This window comes from Peromyscus eremicus, chromosome 8b (assembly GCF_949786415.1).
Source record: "Peromyscus eremicus chromosome 8b, PerEre_H2_v1, whole genome shotgun sequence".
Lineage (NCBI taxonomy): Eukaryota > Metazoa > Chordata > Mammalia > Rodentia > Cricetidae > Peromyscus > Peromyscus eremicus.
The window spans coordinates 30,066,442-30,084,423 of NC_081424.1; the positions used below are offsets into that span (position 1 = coordinate 30,066,442).

At 40.4% G+C, this 17,982-nt stretch overlaps 1 long non-coding RNA gene across 2 annotated transcripts; it reads right to left on the bottom strand.

Moving 5' to 3' along the window:
* Positions 1–1,032: 1,032 nt before the first annotated feature.
* LOC131918843 (uncharacterized) lies at positions 1,033–14,425 on the bottom strand. Of its 2 annotated transcripts, none has more exons than XR_009381106.1 (5): positions 14,299–14,425; positions 8,861–8,958; positions 5,227–5,653; positions 3,948–4,007; positions 1,033–1,550 (listed from the first exon to the last, which is right to left on the bottom strand). It is a non-coding gene; the product is annotated as an uncharacterized LOC131918843 (long non-coding RNA). The 2 variants fall into 2 exon arrangements; XR_009381107.1 differs by having other exon boundaries at positions 14,029–14,425.
* Between the last annotated feature and the right edge of the window lie 3,557 nt (positions 14,426–17,982).

A 17,982-nucleotide genomic window follows, 5' to 3' on the forward strand; every position in this document is an offset into this window, starting at 1 on the left:
CGTGGTTAAGGATTTTGACATTTCTGAAGAGAACTAGTAAGATAATTTAGCTGAGAGCACCTCAATTGGCTTGTCTGATATTTTCCTTGTAGTAGGTTTTGGTGAAGACTTTGGGAGGCAGATCTTAGTAACCAAGAGTCGGGCTTTTCCCATGACATGAGATATTTCTAAAATCAGCGAGCCTTACCACAGTGGATCACCCTGGCCATCTAAGCGAGGTGCTGTCTTCTACCTCCCCCTCCCCAGCCCCCAAAACATTCATTTTCCTCCCTGGCACATACACACTGGGAAGATTCAAATGCAAAGCCCACACTAAAGACCAGGAAGATAGACAGCCATCCCCGAGGAAGGACTGTGCGTGGAAACTGAGGTGCTTTTAAAGGAACCAGCCACATGTCTCTCTCTCTTTCATCTACTTATGCATTTAGCTATTTATATCAGGAGGATAATGGATGTTTATTTTACATTTTGGATAACCCAAGAAAATGCTTCTTTATCACGATTCTCAATTGTTCCAGTTGCCAGAACTGAGAACTCCCAAGTTGCCTTCTGCATCTCTTTGACATGTTTCCATTACTGTTTCTAGAGTACTCATTTGCTTCCTGCTGCTCTAGCCCTGATATCAGCCATTTTCAAAGAACAAACAAACAAACAAAAAGAAAAAAACAAAAAACAAAACAAAACCCACTCCTTTCCTTTTATTGAAGAATGGGTTAAAAACTGAGATCTGGCCCCTAGATATAGATAATAAAGAGAAGTTTGCTTAGTTTGAATTCTGTGTATATTTATATAAAGGTCGCCGGGCGGTGGTGGCACACACCTTTAATCCCAGTACTTGGGAGATAGAGGCAGGCAGATCTTTGTGAGTTCAAGGCCAGCCTGGTCTACAGAGCGAGATCCAGGAAAGGCACAAAGCTACACAGAGAAACCCTGTCTCGAAAACAAAAAAAAACAAAAAACAAAACAAAACAAAAGTCTTTATATAAACATGTATTTTCCTCTTCAGACTTTGATCATCTTAAAATTGACTTTGAGAGTTCAAGGAATAGTCCAATTAGCACAACTTTCTTCACTCTTGCTAACTACTGTTTGGAATATCATTACTGTGTAGCACTACTGTGCCTCTGTGGGTGAAGTTTGTCCCTTCCAAACATGATTTCCCAGAGGTGGGAAAAAATAAACTATAAATTATTTCTGCGCCTTTCCCCACGACATTCCTTCTCACTAAATCAGCGGCCAACACATTTCTTATAAGTGAGTGAACAGAGCCCATGCGTACATGCATACAGGTGTTCCCCTTCAGGCTCCTTACCGGAGCACCAAGGTGCCAAAATTACCAGATTGCGCTTCACTTGTGTTCTGGCCTTTTCTGCATTTCCAGGACTTCCCTCTGTGTTTGATATGATGCCGGGGTTTCCTGGAAGTTTGCTGGATGAATTGCAGAGCTCCCAGAAATATGATGGGGCTGACTGCTGGAATTCTGACGTGTCGAAGATATCACTCCTCTGTGTTCTTGATGTTCTTTGCGTGTTTCGGGGAAGGATTCAGTGCTGGCAATTAAAAGAATAGAGGTCACTGTTGTGCTATTTTTATCTTCCTAATACTCTTTTTATCATGAGTCATGGTAAATTAATCATAACTTTAAGCTTCTTTTCCACTAGTGAAATAAGGCCCACATGCTCCTTTTAGAGAAGCTTGTAATGGAAAATGCATTTCTATGTATCATGGTGAATAAGGTATTCTTCTATTGGACGGTACTGAATTCAATTAGAAGAAAATATTTTTCACAAAAATGAGGCTTTAGTGATACACTGTTTCATTCTAAGACCTTAAGTCATTGTGTCTTCAAAACTGGGGGCTGGGACAAAACATGACAGAAGGAAACTGACTCACTTGCCTTTCAGTCTTTCTATGGAAAACACACGCATTTTCATATTCATCTTCCTTACATTCTCTCAGCTCCCTATTTAAAAGAAGAGCCTCTTGTATGATCTATTTTAATTTTACTCTAGATTCAGTGCGTTCTTTATAAAAGGAAATTCATTTACATATAATCCAGTAACCAAGCAGACTGAGTGGAAGTGTTTTGAAGCAATACCATGGCTTCACTACAGACACCTCCGTCTTCCATCCACTTACGCGTTTATCTGTCTATCAAATCTCTATGCCTGTCGCTATCTGGGGGCACAGAATGGGGAGAGAAACCTGTGCTTTCAGCAATGAGGACAGGAAGAGACACCAAATAACATCAATAGACGGGTGGACGGGAAGAGAAAACAAATAACATTAACAGTCGGGGGATACTGGCTGAGCAAAGGGGAGTACTGTACCTGGGTCCTGCCAGATGTCTGGTGGTGCAAGTCTACATACACAGCCTGCAAGTACAGAGCTGCACTTCAGAACACAACAGACAGATTGGCTGAGAACTGAGGCTACTCCAACATTGCCCCAGGTATGAGCTTGGTTAGTTTTTGTTGTTTAGTTTTGAGACAAGTTCTCACTATATAGTCCTGGCTGGCCTAGACCTCACTGTGAGAATCAGTCTGGCTTCAAACTCACAGCGATCTGCTTGCCTCCGGATCCCAAGTTCTGGGATTACAGACTTATGCCACCACGCCAGGCACATTTTGCCTTTTTAAGTAATCGCATTCCTCAAAGATCTACCCATGTCCAGATACAGATGGAGGGTCATGGTGAGTCCTTAATTCATAGTTCATTCTCCATAACGCATCCCAACTTATGCAGTAAGACCAGTTCTATGCCATCTGCAGTTAGCCCTTGACTCTCGTTTCCAATCTGCAGATGAGAAGACAAGCAGAAAACTTGAGTAATTTAAAGTCAGGTAGACCCAAATGTCACAGGTGGAGCCCCTTGCCCTGTTTCTGCATGCCACCTGCTAAACTTTCAGGAGAGGAGCAAGCAGCAACTGAAGAAGCTGTTTTTCTTGGACTCCTCGAGAAACAAGCGAGTAGAAACAGCAAAGAGCCAGCAGTGACCAAGAATCAGAGAGAGGGAACCATCCATGCAGTTTCTTGAGATCGGTGAGGTTGGAAGCCCTGAGATTAGCCGACTCAAATGGGACACTGTGTTCCTTTGGGATATTAGTGGCCCCGAGTCATCTTTCGGTGACTGCAGAAGACAATGATAAGATCAAGGAGAGGAGCTGGGAACATTCGGAGGATCAAGAGTATGTAGAGAGGATCAAGAAAAGATGTGTGACCCACATTCTTCATGGGGACCATTCAAGCAACTGAACATGTACATGTGGCTTAGGTGAGTTTAGTATAGGGGACATTTGATAGTCCGGTCATAGGCACAAAGTAAGTGGTTTGTTTTGGATTTGGTGTCTCTGAATCTCTCTCTGCTCCCAGGTACACCAAGATTTCTGTTTTTCACTCCACCTAGTATATTTTGTATGTTTGTGTATTTATATTACTTTACAAAGTGAAATTTTTTTCTCATAATTTACTGGAATCTGTCTTACATCTGAAGAAATAATAGTCCTGTCCCTCAAACTCATCATTGAGAGAAAAATTTACAATAGTAATAAGACAAGAGAGAAATGTCAATAATTTAATTGGGAATTGTTATGTCATCCAGACTGAAAACAAGGGATCATAATATGTATGGAGTCAACGTTCTGTTTCCTGATGCTTTAACTTTAAAGGAAGCCTACAAGAGTTTTATTCAGCTCACTCTAGATTGAAGTTAATTCTCAGAGATGCACAGACGTATTAGTTGGAATGACTAGTGGCCTTTTCTGAAATGAACAAATATGATAAGCATAACATTGGGGTGGCTGGTTCTGCCAGAGACTTTAACCCAGTTCGTCTCCATCTCTAGCTCTCTATCTAAATCTCCATCTCAGACCACTGTCCTATCAGCAGAGGTAAACAGCTATGTGTTTTCCCAAGGGTGGGGTAAACTCATTTATCTTCCCCAGTTACCTTGAGAAAGAGTTCTCCCGGATAAGGCTTTATCCAAACAGCTCATCAAAATGTCCTTGCCTGGGAAAAACACGGAGCCAAAGTGACTATTTCAGTCTGGGAAGTCAAAACAGCTGCATCGTGGTGGCATCTCAAAAGGGTGGTATCAAAATGACTTGTCACAACAGCCTTATCAAAGTGTCATGAGCCCGAAACCCATGGGAGCTGCTCTTTACGCACCTCTAGGCATGACGGGATCAGGGTCTGTGAGTGGATTCTCAGTGCAAAGTCCCCTTTGGGGCTTCAGCATCTCTGTATTAAAATGATTTCTTCACTTCTGTCAGACAAAGGACGGGGGCTGTGGAGGAGAAAAGGAGAGAACCTCTTCTTGAAGCATGGGGAGATGGGCGCCAGGGAGAAGGGAACAAGAGAAAAATGGATGTTCTGGGCAGGAAGACAAGATGATCACAGACAAAAGGTCCTGAGTCAGATGATGCCCATAACCAATAGGCATCTCAGGGCCTCACCAGCCAACTGTTACTTAAAACCTACTGGATGCTACCACATTGTCTGCACCTTTGGAGAAGACATGGCTGAGGTTCAGTCTGACCCAAACTTTCTTCCTCTCAACGATGAAAACAAATAAAATTTATTCCTAAATCCATTTCGAGAGCAGTTTGATTTTAACATTACATGGTTTTCCTCTAAGCAACCCCACTCCCCCCGCCCCCCGTTTTTTTTTCTCTTTAGCATAGGGCCTTATGCACGCCAGGCAAGTATTCTGTTACCAAGCTAATGCCCTTTCCCCAGTCTGTAAATTTTAAATTACTTTACTTTGCATTAGATAATTCAGAAAATATTTTTCTATTTATTGTTTAATAACTTGAATCTAAATTAAATACAGATAAACTGCTTGGTCTGTTTTAAAACATGCAATTATATTAGACGTACAAATGCACAGGAAAATGCTGACCAACTATTAAGCCTTTGCTTGATATGCGATAACTTCCTGAAAAGAAAATCCCAGTAATGACTCAATTTTCATAATAATGCTCTGTGCTCTACAGAATCAGAAAGTGTGCCAAATCATCTGAAAAACTGCATGTCAATATTCTTAAAAAACAAACAAACAAACAAATCTTACATGTGGATTAAGCACAGATTATTTTTCTGTAACATTGCGATTAACCTGGCTGTTGTCATGGCAACAAGACATCTAAGAGCATATAAAGAAGATAATGTTTAATATTTAAATCGTAACTCATAAATAAAAACTTATTTGTAGTTGTTTGAAACTTACACATTAATCCTGTTGGGGTACAAAAACCTCCCTAGGAATGAATCACATTTTAAAAATTTATATGTTCACTTGCATGGCTAATTCCTGATTGCAAAAAATCTTCTTTCTTCTTAAAACTTGAAATGCATTTCAAAAGAAGAGTTATCCAAAACCCTGAGGTGAGCTGGATGCGCTGGTGCATGAGCTGAACTGCAGCAGAGGCAGGTGGATTTCTGTAAGTTCAAGGCCAGGAGGGGCTACATTGTGAGGACCCGTCTCCAAAGCAAACTCTCAGATGAGTACCACTGTTTGTTTTCATGTGTTTGCATGTTGTTTGTTCACAATTCCTTAGCACAAAATTTGCATCAGAATATAGTTTACACCATCTTTTTTTTTTCCTTTTTTGCTTCTCACATCTTTCTTCTACATTTTATGTACTATGAGAGGTCTGTGAGGACATACAAAAAATGCATTATCTGTTCATTGTCCATCATTGCCACAATGTCTCATATGTTCTCTTGTCAAATTACACTTCATCCCCTCAAAAAATGATGACTGAAATGATGGTAAATGTCTTAATGTCGTTTGATCATGGCTCTATTAATATTGGGGTTATTTCAATATGCTTCTGAAATTGATTGAGAATATTTTAGACACGTCCTCATTAAAACAGGATTTTTGTCACTAAACAGCAATTCATAGTCCTTGTAAGAACATAACCCTAAACAACCCACTTCTTCTGAAAGAGAACACAGTGGGGAGGGGAAAATTGCCTCCTATTTGAGCATGTCTATAGTAATTTCCTAAGATTACAGCCTGAAATTTTAAATGTTGTTCATTATCTTGGCATACAAGGGAAGAAAGGACAGACAGAAGATGCTCTACACCTGGCCCATTTTTGTCCCATTAGTTTTTGCTTTGAAATAATGTCAGATATATCAGACATACATAGATTATATCCACCCTATCATGGTCTATTTCACGGCATAGGAGCCAGGAAATCTGACAAACCCAGTTTACTGGAACATGTCCTCATGGTCAGACAGGAAAAGGCTGACATTTCTTCTGGGTTGCAAATATCACAAGGAAAATAATTATGTTGGTTTAGAGAAGATCTTGCCCCAAGAGGACAAACACAGTTGAGGAGCCTCAATGTGGCATGGAGTCTTGGAAAGGATTAGCAAGACAGGAAGTCCTTTTCTTTCCCAGAAGCCTCAGCTCATCAAGCTCACTACCAATGGACTTTCGCTTCCTGCTCTCCTGGGAGAGTTCTCAGGGTAAGGGGAGATGGAAGCCCACAGCCCCAGGCTCACAGGAAGGGACTCACTCAGCACACACTAAAGTGGATTCTCAGATTTTTGCCTTCCCTGGTTCATTTCCCCTGGCTTGACTCAGAGATCCACTGGCAACAAGCAGAGTGTATTTGCCTTGTAAAACTCTGTGTGTTCTGATTCCCCAGTGGACCAGCCGAAGCTTGTGAATCTTGTCTACCATAGTCAAGTGACAGCATTAGGTTCTGAGTTCATGCAGAGTGTAATTTTTGCTATACCCCTTTCGTTTTGAGAATTTTATTGGTGCATTTTTCCTGGTACCCATATTGTAAATTTCCGGGCCTTTTTTCTTCTGGGAATCTTTATTCTGCTGTTTGTTTTTCTTTTGTCACCCAACCATATGTCTTATAGGTTGGGGTTATGTATTTTTAATGAATTCATTTTTAAAAGTATACCAGCAATATACAGATGCATTTTTACTATGAGAAAAGTTCAGCCATACAGATCGATGGATAGAAAAGTTGATATTCGGATGGTACAACCTCTTCAATGGGAAAAAAAGAAAAGAAAAAAAAAGGACAGGAAAGAACATGACTGCTCCCAAATATGGTGGAGGAGAAAGTTTATTGTAGACCTGTGGGAGAACATAGTCAGAGAAGCAGGGACATCTGGGAGAGTCCAGAGTGGACGTGACCAGACTGAGCTGGGCCATGTGGGAGAGGGGACATGGGGAAACCAGGTACAGCAGCCAGGAGGCCAAAGGTTCAAAAAGGGAGGGTGACCAAAATGTCTGAATTATATATGGAAGAGTCTCTGGGGGAAGGGCAGCCCAGGCCCTGGGCTGGAGAGTTCAGGGTAGAGGGTGGGCTGTATGCAAGCCATACCCTGCTACAGGTAGAGACTGAGGGATGCTGGGAGAACCTGGTGGCCAGGTCCAGCTTTGAAATGTCCAAATAGACACCTCAGCCATTTGCCCCAGGTTTGAGACTTAATACTTCTGAATTGTATAACTGTCCTTCAAGATCACGGTTTGGTGTATTACTCAACAACCCAAATCAATGCAGAGTGTTTATGTATTGACCTAAACTTGCTGAGAATAGATATACAGATAAAAAAATAATAAAGTCACCCCTCAGCCACCTACCATAATCCAACTTGCCTTTCCAAAATTAGAGTTAACAATTCATTGTGCCTCCTTCTGAGATGTTTTCTCTATGTTTACATACACAGATAAAAATATGCATGTTGGAATTTTTATTTTTTTAAATCATTGGATCTCATAGTATAGAAATTAGGCAAAACTTTGTCTTTTTTAATGTATAGATGTTTGGTTTTTTAATGTATAGATATATGCTGCAGATGGCCCCACGTCACTACATGTAGACTTAGCAAGTTTTGTACAAAATTCTATATTCAGACATACTGTAACTATCCCTCTATTAGTGAATAGTTAAGGTTCTCCAATTTTGTCAATATTAAAAATAATGTGATAGGACTATGGCTGTAGGCTAGTGATCGATATTACAACACCTATCTCACAAACAGCCCTGGCTTCCCTGTGTGGTGGTTTCTATAGATTATCAACTCCACTGGACCTAGAATCGCCTGGGAGCTCAATCTCTAAGGGATTATCTGGATTAGGTTAACTGAAGTGGGGAGACCCACCCTACTGCTACTGAATAAGGAGGAAAAGGGCTGAGTGTCAGCCTCCCTCCCTCGCAGGTGACTCATTCTCCCGCCACCATATATTCCCACCATGATCCACTGCACCTTCACACTGTGAGCCAGAACAACCCCTTTCTTCCTTGAATTCCTTGGGTTAGGTACTTTGTCGTAGCAACAAGACAAGTAACTAATACACCCTTCAAAAAGAAAGCAGATTAAGCCAGCGGTGGTGTACGCCTTTAATCCCAGCACTTGGGAGGCAGGCGGGTCTCTGAGCTTGAGGCCAGTCTGGTCCACAGAGTGAATTCCAGTACCAAGACAGGACTACGTAGAGAAACCCTGTCTTGAGAAAAAAAGAAAGAAAGAAAGAAGGAAAGAAAGAAAGAAAGAAAGAAAGAAAGAAAGAAAGAAAGAAAGAAAGAAAGGAAGGAAGGAAGGAAGGAAGGAAGGAAGGAAGAAAGAAGATTAAAACAAATATACTTTATGTCCTTATATGAGCATTTCTTCCTTCTCAAAAGGTAACACAGAAAGGCCCTCCAGAAAAAGCTGTAATTATGTGATTCCTACTGATAGCTTAAAAGAATACCCATTTTCACAGAATTTTGCCAAAACTAGACATCTGCAATCTGTTTTTGTATTGGCCAATTCAAAGGGCTGTACAAAAAGCAAAAACAAGAAACCCTCTTCCTCCTGCTATATATAACATGTTTCCTGTTCACCTGTGAGAACTGGTGTCTTCTGAAATGCTTACTGGCCGTATTTTGCTCTCCTTTGCATTCCCAACTCATTTATGTTCTTTCCATCTCTTGTCTTCACCCTATTAAAAAAACCAATCTGTAGAAACAATCTACTGTCATATATTTTACAAATATTAATAGTTCCAGCTTTAATTTTGTTCATGCTATTTTTACCCATGAATTTTAATTTTTTAAGCAGCCCATGCTGTTAGTCACTCCCTTTGCAGTTTTGAGATGTCGTGGAATGTTTAGGAAATTTTTTCACTAAAACAACAAGAAGCATGTAATTTTATTTTTACTTTTACTTACCACACCTGAAGGTACCTTTCTTGCTGTTTGTCAAAGGACTGGGGGCAGGTGGGTGTTTCAGGTTTTAACTATAAATTTTCTCTAGCGTATCGGTATATTTCTCAAAAGTATAACTTTTAAAGCAAATCTAATAGTGGTTGTGACTATTTAAGTTGGGAGCTACTTTTGCTGGTTGCTGTGTGTAGGGAATTGACGGATACTTACTGGAACTTGGCTCTCCCATGTCTCACTGATGTGCTTCCAGGGCTCAGTTTCTGCTGTTTTCCTACTTTTAGGACACTGTGGCTCTGCTTCCTCTGCTATCACTTTCAATTATGTTTTGATTTTAAAGCTATCTTTAACTTCCCTGATGGCTTAAAACGCTCTTTTCCTTTAGATAAACAACGTATCTTCCAACATAGTTCCACAGCACATATTCTTTAGATGTCTTTCCCACTTCCCTCCAATCTTCTCTAAGAAACAAATCCTACAGAGAGATTAGAAGACTGGCCTGTAAAACCAGCTGGAGCTGGTGACTGTCTAAGATTGATTTTTTTTCTACTAAATTCCAGTCTTTTCTGTGGGTTTTTTTGCCTGTTTTAATTTTATACTTCCTCATCAATAAAACAGAATCACACATTAGAAATTTTTACCCCATGTAGTTTTTCAAATTTATTTATATTGAAATAGTCTTTATTACTATTATTATTCATTACTTATGTTGGTAATTTTGTCAAAGATTGGCTGACTGGAAAGAGTCTCTTCAGAATTGTTTGGATTTTCTTCCCCATCCAGACCCTTCTCCAAGACACAAAGGTTTTCCTTGGGAGGCTGGCAAGACTTTCTGACTGCTCCCCTTCCCTCTCCACAGGGCGACAGGAAAGCTGGTGGAGGACCCCTTCCCCTACTTGCAGACCTCGAGAGGGCTTTCGTTTGTGGTGGATCCCATGAACGGTTTTTGACCTGGGTCCTGCTTTGCTCTCCCATATCTGAGATGGACTTATAGAGTGGCCGCTCTGTCTCCACCGAACTTGGTCCTCGGCAGGCAATTCTCTGAGGAGGAATTGGAGTCCTGGGGCAGATCATTCACCCCTTGTCCAGAGACTCACTGCTAATCCCTGCTCCTCGTAATAAATGGAAGGAGATTGAGAACTAAGATGCCCAACCGGCCTAGCTATTTCAAGAATGTGTGGACTCTGAGCCTGGATAATCAGCGAAATTCCTTCAACACTGCAGTTTTCTCTTACCCCTGTTTTAGCTCAAGGTTTTCTTTAACCAGGTTTCTTCTGCTTCTGTTTATCTTCCTAGAAACTTTGATTTTGTTCCATTGATACAAATTCATTCTTGAGAAACAAATAAGCAAACTGTTTTTGTCATTCCCATCGGGAATAAGAAGTGAGAAAAAAAATGTATACATTTTGCTTTTCTCACCACTTTTAGCTCCTCTCTCTCTCTCTCTCTCTCTCTCTCTCTCTCTCTCTCTCTCTCTCTCTCTCTCTCTCTCAATTTACATAGAATGGAGAGGATAATCTCAACCAATAAATGACATGGGAAATAAGAACTGAATTAGAAGTCCATTTGTGGTATCATTTCTCTGTGTATTTCTTCTATGGCCTCAGTGTTCACGTGTGTGGCCACTGTGTAAGTCAGGAGGAGAACAAGGCCCCTGCCTCCATTGCCTCAAACCCAGTGAGCATTCCTTAGCAGTTTCCTAAACAGAAAAACAAATAAATCACTGAATCACAAACCAAAAATGCAAAAATCAGTTGCAGGACCTCTGAAAGGATTGGTCCCTGCTTACTTGGCTACTGATCAGACTGGAGCTGGAACCTCCCCTGAGGAGCTCCCTCTCCAGCACTCTTGGGCTGTTGACTTTGTTCATGTCTTTCCTGTAGCCATCTTTTGGACAAAAACAAGTTGACAAGCAGTCCGACATTAGTTGGCATGGACAGAAATTGCCACGCTGCCTAACAACGTAAACTAAACCCCATCAATTCCTATACAAGCGCTCTAGGATCTGAGTGGAATAGCTCACCCCCTCTTCTGCTCTTGTGTCCCTTATTAGAGTAATAAACTGTCACCTCTCTGATTGTGTCGTAAACTTGATTGGCATTTCCGGTTTTCAATATCTTTGCAATGGTAAAGATGGCAATTTATCTATAATTGGACGTGTGGACAGGTGGGAATGGATGTGAGGAGGTAGGTATGTAGGGCTTATTTACTTTGTCTTAAAATTTAACATCCAGGTTAAAGAGAATTGTAAATTGGCAGGCCACTGGCTTCCTAGAATAAGATTGTTTATTCCCAGAGAAAGGTACAATGGCCCTTTTCTGTTTTGTTCCAGCAACATAATAACCACAAGTCCTTGAACCTAATAGCTAAATTGTGGTGTGCATGGAAGAACTTCCTAAAATACAAGTTGGTATTCAGCCATTTGCTTACTGTGTCTTCCCAAACATGATGTTTTTCCTGCCGTTCATTGTGCTGCTTACGTCTTGTGTTGACAATAGGCTGGGCTTATCAAAAACATCAGTTTCCTTACATTTTTAGTAAACTAGACACAAATTTGCAACTTAGAAGTCTATTTTACACCATTTTTCCCCTAGATTAAGATGAGGTTGAATAGTCCCACAAAAGAGTTCACTAAAACATTTCGTATTAGACAGATACAGCCCTATGGAGTTTTTTAAAGAAAAAAAATTTCAGATAAATTTTTAGAGATAAAATTCTATTCAAGAGCTGGAGAGACGGCTCAGTGGTTAAGAGCACTCACTGCTCTTCCAGAGGACCCAGGTTCAATTCCTTGCACTCACATGATGGCTCACAGCCATTTCAGAAAATAAAAAAATGGTAAAAAAAAAAAATCTATTCAAATATGCAACAATTTTCTCTTAATACTATAAGGAATCTAGAATGCTTTCAGGTTGTAGATTTTCAGAAAATTTAATCTGTCCACCTTAGGTTAAGTCAATAGTAATCACTAAAAATAAAATCTTTATTTACTTTTTTCAAGACAGGGTTTCTCTGTGTAGCCTTGACGGTCCTAGAACTCCTTTGTAGACCAGGCTGGCCTTGAACTCAAACAGATCTGCCTGCCTCTGCCTACCAAGTGTTGGGATTAAAGGCGTGCACCACCACTGCCTGGCTATAAGATCTTAAAACTACCTTAAAAATTGGCTTTACTAGTTTTCATTTAGAATGTTTATATCTGGGAAAATGAACAGTAATTTTTTGACTAAGATTTAACCTGTTTACCTGGGAAATGTCATAATAGGAACTAGACAGACTCACAATATCTTATAGCTGATGCATGTTGGAGCTAGCACATAGCAACCTAAGAGCACCTATGCTAAGAAATTTCTTTGAGGATCTTTTAGTTCACTTTATGTACATAGCTTTTTTTAATTTGTTCCCTCACCTTTGAGCATATAAAAAAATTTCTTTACTTTTCTAAGTCAAATCAAATTTCATCAGGTCCATCTACCAAGATATTTGTACTGGCTGGTTTTGTGTGTCAACTTGACACAAGCTAGAGTCATCAGATGAAGGAGCTTCAGTTGAGGAAATGCCTCCATGAGATCCAGCTGTAAGGCATCTTCTCATCTAGTGATCAATGCGGGAGGACCTAGCCCATGGCAGGTGGTGCTATCCCTGGGCTGCTGGACCTGGGTTCTATAAGAAGGTGGGCTGAGCAAGCCATGGGAAGCAGGGTAGTAAGCAGCCCCCCTCCATGGCCTCTGCATCAACTCCTGTCTCCAGGACCCTGCTCTGTTTGAGTCCCTGTCCTGACTTCCTTTAGTGATGAACAGCATTGCGGAAGTGTAAGCCAAATAAACCCTTTCCTCTCCAACTTGCTTTTTGGCCATGGGGTTCCATCACAGCAATAGAAACCCTAACTAAGACAATATTTAAAATCTATTCTTTATCTTTTGGAATGACAATCCTTTCTACACATATAGACAGTCTAAGGGAGATGGCTCTCGGACCTTATCTCTAAGTCCTTCTGGTTGGTTATTTTGTCAGTTTGGCTAAGCTATACTGTTCAGTTGTGTGGCCAGTCACCAGTCTAAATGTTGTTGTGAAGGTATATCTATTTTTTAATTCTATTTTTCCATTTTTATCGGTGTCTCTATAGATTGCACACTGTACTGGGTTTTATATACACAATTTCTCTTTAGTATATCATTCACTTTGAGCGTACTCACCCTACTCTCCTCTCTTCTCTGTACTCTCCTTTCTCACTGGTCTTCTCCCATTCCCTTGTTTTTACCCTTCTAGACACATGCCATAGACATATATGATTTTATGTGTCTATAAAGAATGCTAGGGTCCATACACATTATGGGAAAACATGTAAAAATGTTTTCCAGTTGTATATAGTCCAATGAATGACATGGGAAATAACAAAGATTGAATGCTTTCTTTCATATGTAGAATCTATATTTAGATTTGTAACTATGGTAATATGTGTGTATACTTATATACATATGTAGGACAAGAAAGTAGAAAGGAATATGAAAAGAGAGGAAGGCATCGTAAGTGAGGGGAAGAAACGGTAATAAAATGTGTGTTTTCTATATGATTAATATTTGTTTTTATTTATTATTTTTCTGTGTATGGGTGTGTTGCCTGTATACATGCTTGTGCACCACATGCAGGCCTGATGCCCATTTTGGCCAAAAGAAAGCATCAGTTCCCTTGGAACTGGAGTCGCAGATGGTTGTGAGCCACTGCTTGGGTGCTAAGAACGGAACCTGGGTCCTCTGGAAGAGCAGCCAGGGCTCTTAACCACAGAGCCAATATGGAGCTCCTCTCTCCAGCTCCATGTGATTAGTATTTAAGACAGCGGACTTTGTACAAACCCAGTTACTCCACACAATGAGAGGAAGCCTTATCCAATCAGCTGAAATTTTCAGAGCAAAGGTAGACATTTCCTAAAAAGGAAGCAATTGGCCCTCAAGATAAGCCTTAATAAATGTCTCCCCCGATAGCCGCTGATCCTGGGCCAGACACAAATGTGAGCTGCTCTACGGCTCTGAATATCCCGTACACTGCTCCTGGCTACTTCGATGCTTGCTTTCGTCCACAAAGTAGCAACTCCTAGTTCCCTGTTCAGCAGCCAGAGGTCCTACCGCATCCTGAGGCCACGTGGTATTCAGAGTACTACTCCGTGTGGCACTGAGTTTCACTGTTGTACCACCTTCTCAGCTTCGGAAAACCCAACTCTGCTCAGTATGACGTCAAACACCCAATCGCCGCCATCCTCTTTGAGCATTAGAACCTACCCTTTCCATTCATCTCCATTCTAATTCTTGGGCAAAACCAACTACTTCCTACCAAAGATCTGGGTGAAGAAGGCTTTCAAAACACAAAAAGGCAATCTATTTCTCTTTGTGCATCAAAGTGACAGTACAAAAACTTGACATTAAACATTTGGAAATTACATTTTTTTAATTTTTTTGTTTATCCTACGTTCGTGAGAATTGATAAGAACTAAACTCTTAATAAAATGCCCTGATTTGTATATGAAGATCCAAGACCCAGAGAAGTGAAGTGGTTCTTCAAGATTCCCAGAATTCTTCTCTAAAAGAATAAGATGCTATGTGGTGGCACCTCTTTCTCCCCTCCCGTTGACTTTCATCTGTCTGTGAACCGCTACAAATTTGCACATGGATTCACGGCGCCTCTGGTGTTGATAGGCTACTTCAAAAATGAAATGGGAGGTTGGAATACAGTTAGTTCTTAAGTGGATTCCAGTATCCATGGCTACTGAAAGCCATAGCTTCCTCCAAATGATTTAGCCACGAATTTTGAAGAGGAGGTCCCTTCTCAAACAAATTCCGTGAGGACGACCTAACATCAGTGGTTAGAAAATTCTACATTGCTTAATGATGTTATCCCCCCTTTTGAGGCGCCAATCTCGTGATTTTGTTCCTGTTCCAAGTTTAGCAGCTCAGCAGAGAGATGATGCCCGATGAGACTACCGGCTGTGGCAATGCAGTGTGGGCTTTTTCTATAGATCGCACAGGCTCATTATGTAAGCTTATTCCTTCTGCTGATACAGGAGCAAAAAAAGGCTGACGTGTGACTTTCCCCCTGTTACACTAAGTTGTCCAAACATACTTAGACATACGACAGTACATGAGTAGCCAGCCATTTGGTCTTTCAGCCAAGAAGGTTGTGGCTGGTGATTGCTTGAGAAAATATCTGCTTTTGATCAAAATAAAATCCAGTCTATAAACCAATAAAGTTCCTGGCCTATAGCAAGCGTCATCTCTTAGACTCATAATAAAACTGTCAGCTGTGGGTACCACCAGCTCTCTATCTCTCCTCTGTTTTTCAATAATTCTCACTCTCATTATTTGTCCACTTTGATATCAAATGGTTTCTATATTTTGAATGTTTTATTTAGCAATTTTCTTCCTATCGAGTTTATAATATAATATCCTCGAATCTTATTTTCATGTCTGAGAGAGAAGCATACACTAGTATGTAGGTAGCCAGGCAACAGAACAGAGCACTGTTTTCAATCAGAATATACTCCTGTAGTATGTAGATAGTCAGGCGACAGAACAGAGCACTATTTTCAATCAGAATATATTCCTCTGGCCGAATACCAATAAACACATTTGACAAGCACAGAAATCTCATGATTTCTCCAAAATCTATTCCAGCCAGATAAGCATCTGTGACCACTGCCTTAGGGCCATTCATCACAATTACTGTAAGTAGGTTTTCATGAACTCTAGAATTTGACTGATTATAATCTGTTTGTCAACTGCATGTAAATTGCTTTTTTTTTTTCTCTATATGCCTCAGTTTCCTTGGCCGTAAATTGAAGATTAAAAAAAAAAAAAGCTACCTCCCAGAGTCACTAATAATAGGTTTTATTAAATGGGTGTGTAGTGCTATAGAATAGCACTTGGCACTTGCCCTGTAAATACTGAATTGAGACGAGCTGTTATTAACAAGGATTTTTAAAGACCTTCTTTTCTTGAGGCCTAAATTAGAAAAAAAAAAAAAAAAGGTACAGTTGTTCCTCCCTCAGTTTCCACAAGGGATGGTTTCTGTACCTAGTTCAATGTAAGTGCTGTGTGAAAAGCACTGTATTGCATTGCTGAAGGGATAGTCATGAGGAAAAGTCTAGACAGTACAGGCTAATTTCCTTCCACATTTTTTTTTAAACCCGAGTTTGGCTGATATCCCAGAGGCAGAACTCATTGACACAGAGGACTGTGTTTCATATCTGCCTCTGATATGATTACTGATGAAGAGCCCAGGATATCCCCTCAACTTCCTGGATTAAATCAATGCACTTGTTCAGGAAATGGTCTTTTCCTTGGGACTGGCTTGTGTGAGATCCACTGGAAGGAAGCAATATTTATCATGGCTGGTGGTGATGGATTGGTTTGGTTTCCAGATGAACGTTTTGTTATGCAGCCCGGACTATCCTTGAATTTGCCATCTTTTTGCCCCAGCCTCCTGGATGCTGGGATTGTAGGTGTGTACCTCCAGCAAGAAGTCTCTAAGATCACCATAGTTTCAAATATTTGCTAGACCACCTAAATTCCTGTTTCCATATAGCTTGGAAAGAAAACAGAGAGTGAATAGAAGTAACATCCTGGGCTGAAGAGGCAGGAGGTTTAATTCTAGATTCCATTTAGCTTTGTAAAAGTAAAAGATTTCGAAATTTAATTTCCATATCTAAAGGTTGAGGTGAGGGAGTCTTAGGAAATAAGCTATTTTGGAAATAATTCTGTTGAAGCACTAATTCATAACATACAATTTTAAGTCCTAGATACAGGAAGAATTAAATATAGAAACAAAGCTATTTAAATAGTGGCGTAAAGCAAGGATGATCTCTGGTACTGGAGCAAGAAGCATCATAGGGAACATTTCAAAGTGGGGGATATTGGATTGATTAGAAAATGAACAGACAGCTTTCAAAAGAAATACAATGGCCTAGAAATACATGAAAAAAAATAATCTTCACCATCCTTAGCCATCAGGAGAGTGCAAATCAAATATCCATTCAGATCCACCTTACCCCAGTGAGAATGGAATCATCAAGTAAACAATGACAAATTCTGGAGAGGTTGTGGGGAAAGAGGAACCATTAAACACTAACGGCAGGGAAATAAATCAGTGCAACCAATATGGAAATCAGTGCAGAGGACTCTAAAAAAAAATAAATAGAAAGAGAATGATCCAAGTATTCTATATCTTTGTATATAAACAATTGATCTAGTTATAGCACAGAGAAGTATGATTTTATTATTTCTTTTTATTAATTATTATTATCAATAGTGGGGGGACTTCCAGTCATCTGTTGCTTATAGATTTCTTTTTTTCTTATTTTTTTCTGTGAGTATGAGTGTTTTGCCCGTGTGCATGTATGTACAGCACATACATACAGTACCTTTTGAGGTCAGAAGAGGGCATCCTACTCTCTGTAACAGGAGTTACCGATAGTTGTGAGCCACCACGAGGGTGCTGGGAATCAAACCCAGGTCCTCTGCAAGAGTAACAAGTGCTCATAACTGTGGTGACATTTTGTTTGTGCTCTAACAAATAAAGCTTGCCTGGAGATCAGAGTGCAGTACTAGCGACTAGTTAACCATAGGGGCCAGGCAGTGGTGGCACACACTTTTAATACCAGCACTTGAGATCGCGTGCCTTTAATTCCAGCACTAGGGAGGAGAAAACAAGAAGTGATATGGCTGGGCAGAGAGAGGATCTTGGCCCCTTTCAGGCTGTGGAGTTGTTGAGGTAAGAGGTGGCTGTGGCTTGCTCCTTTGTCTCTCTGATCTTTCAGC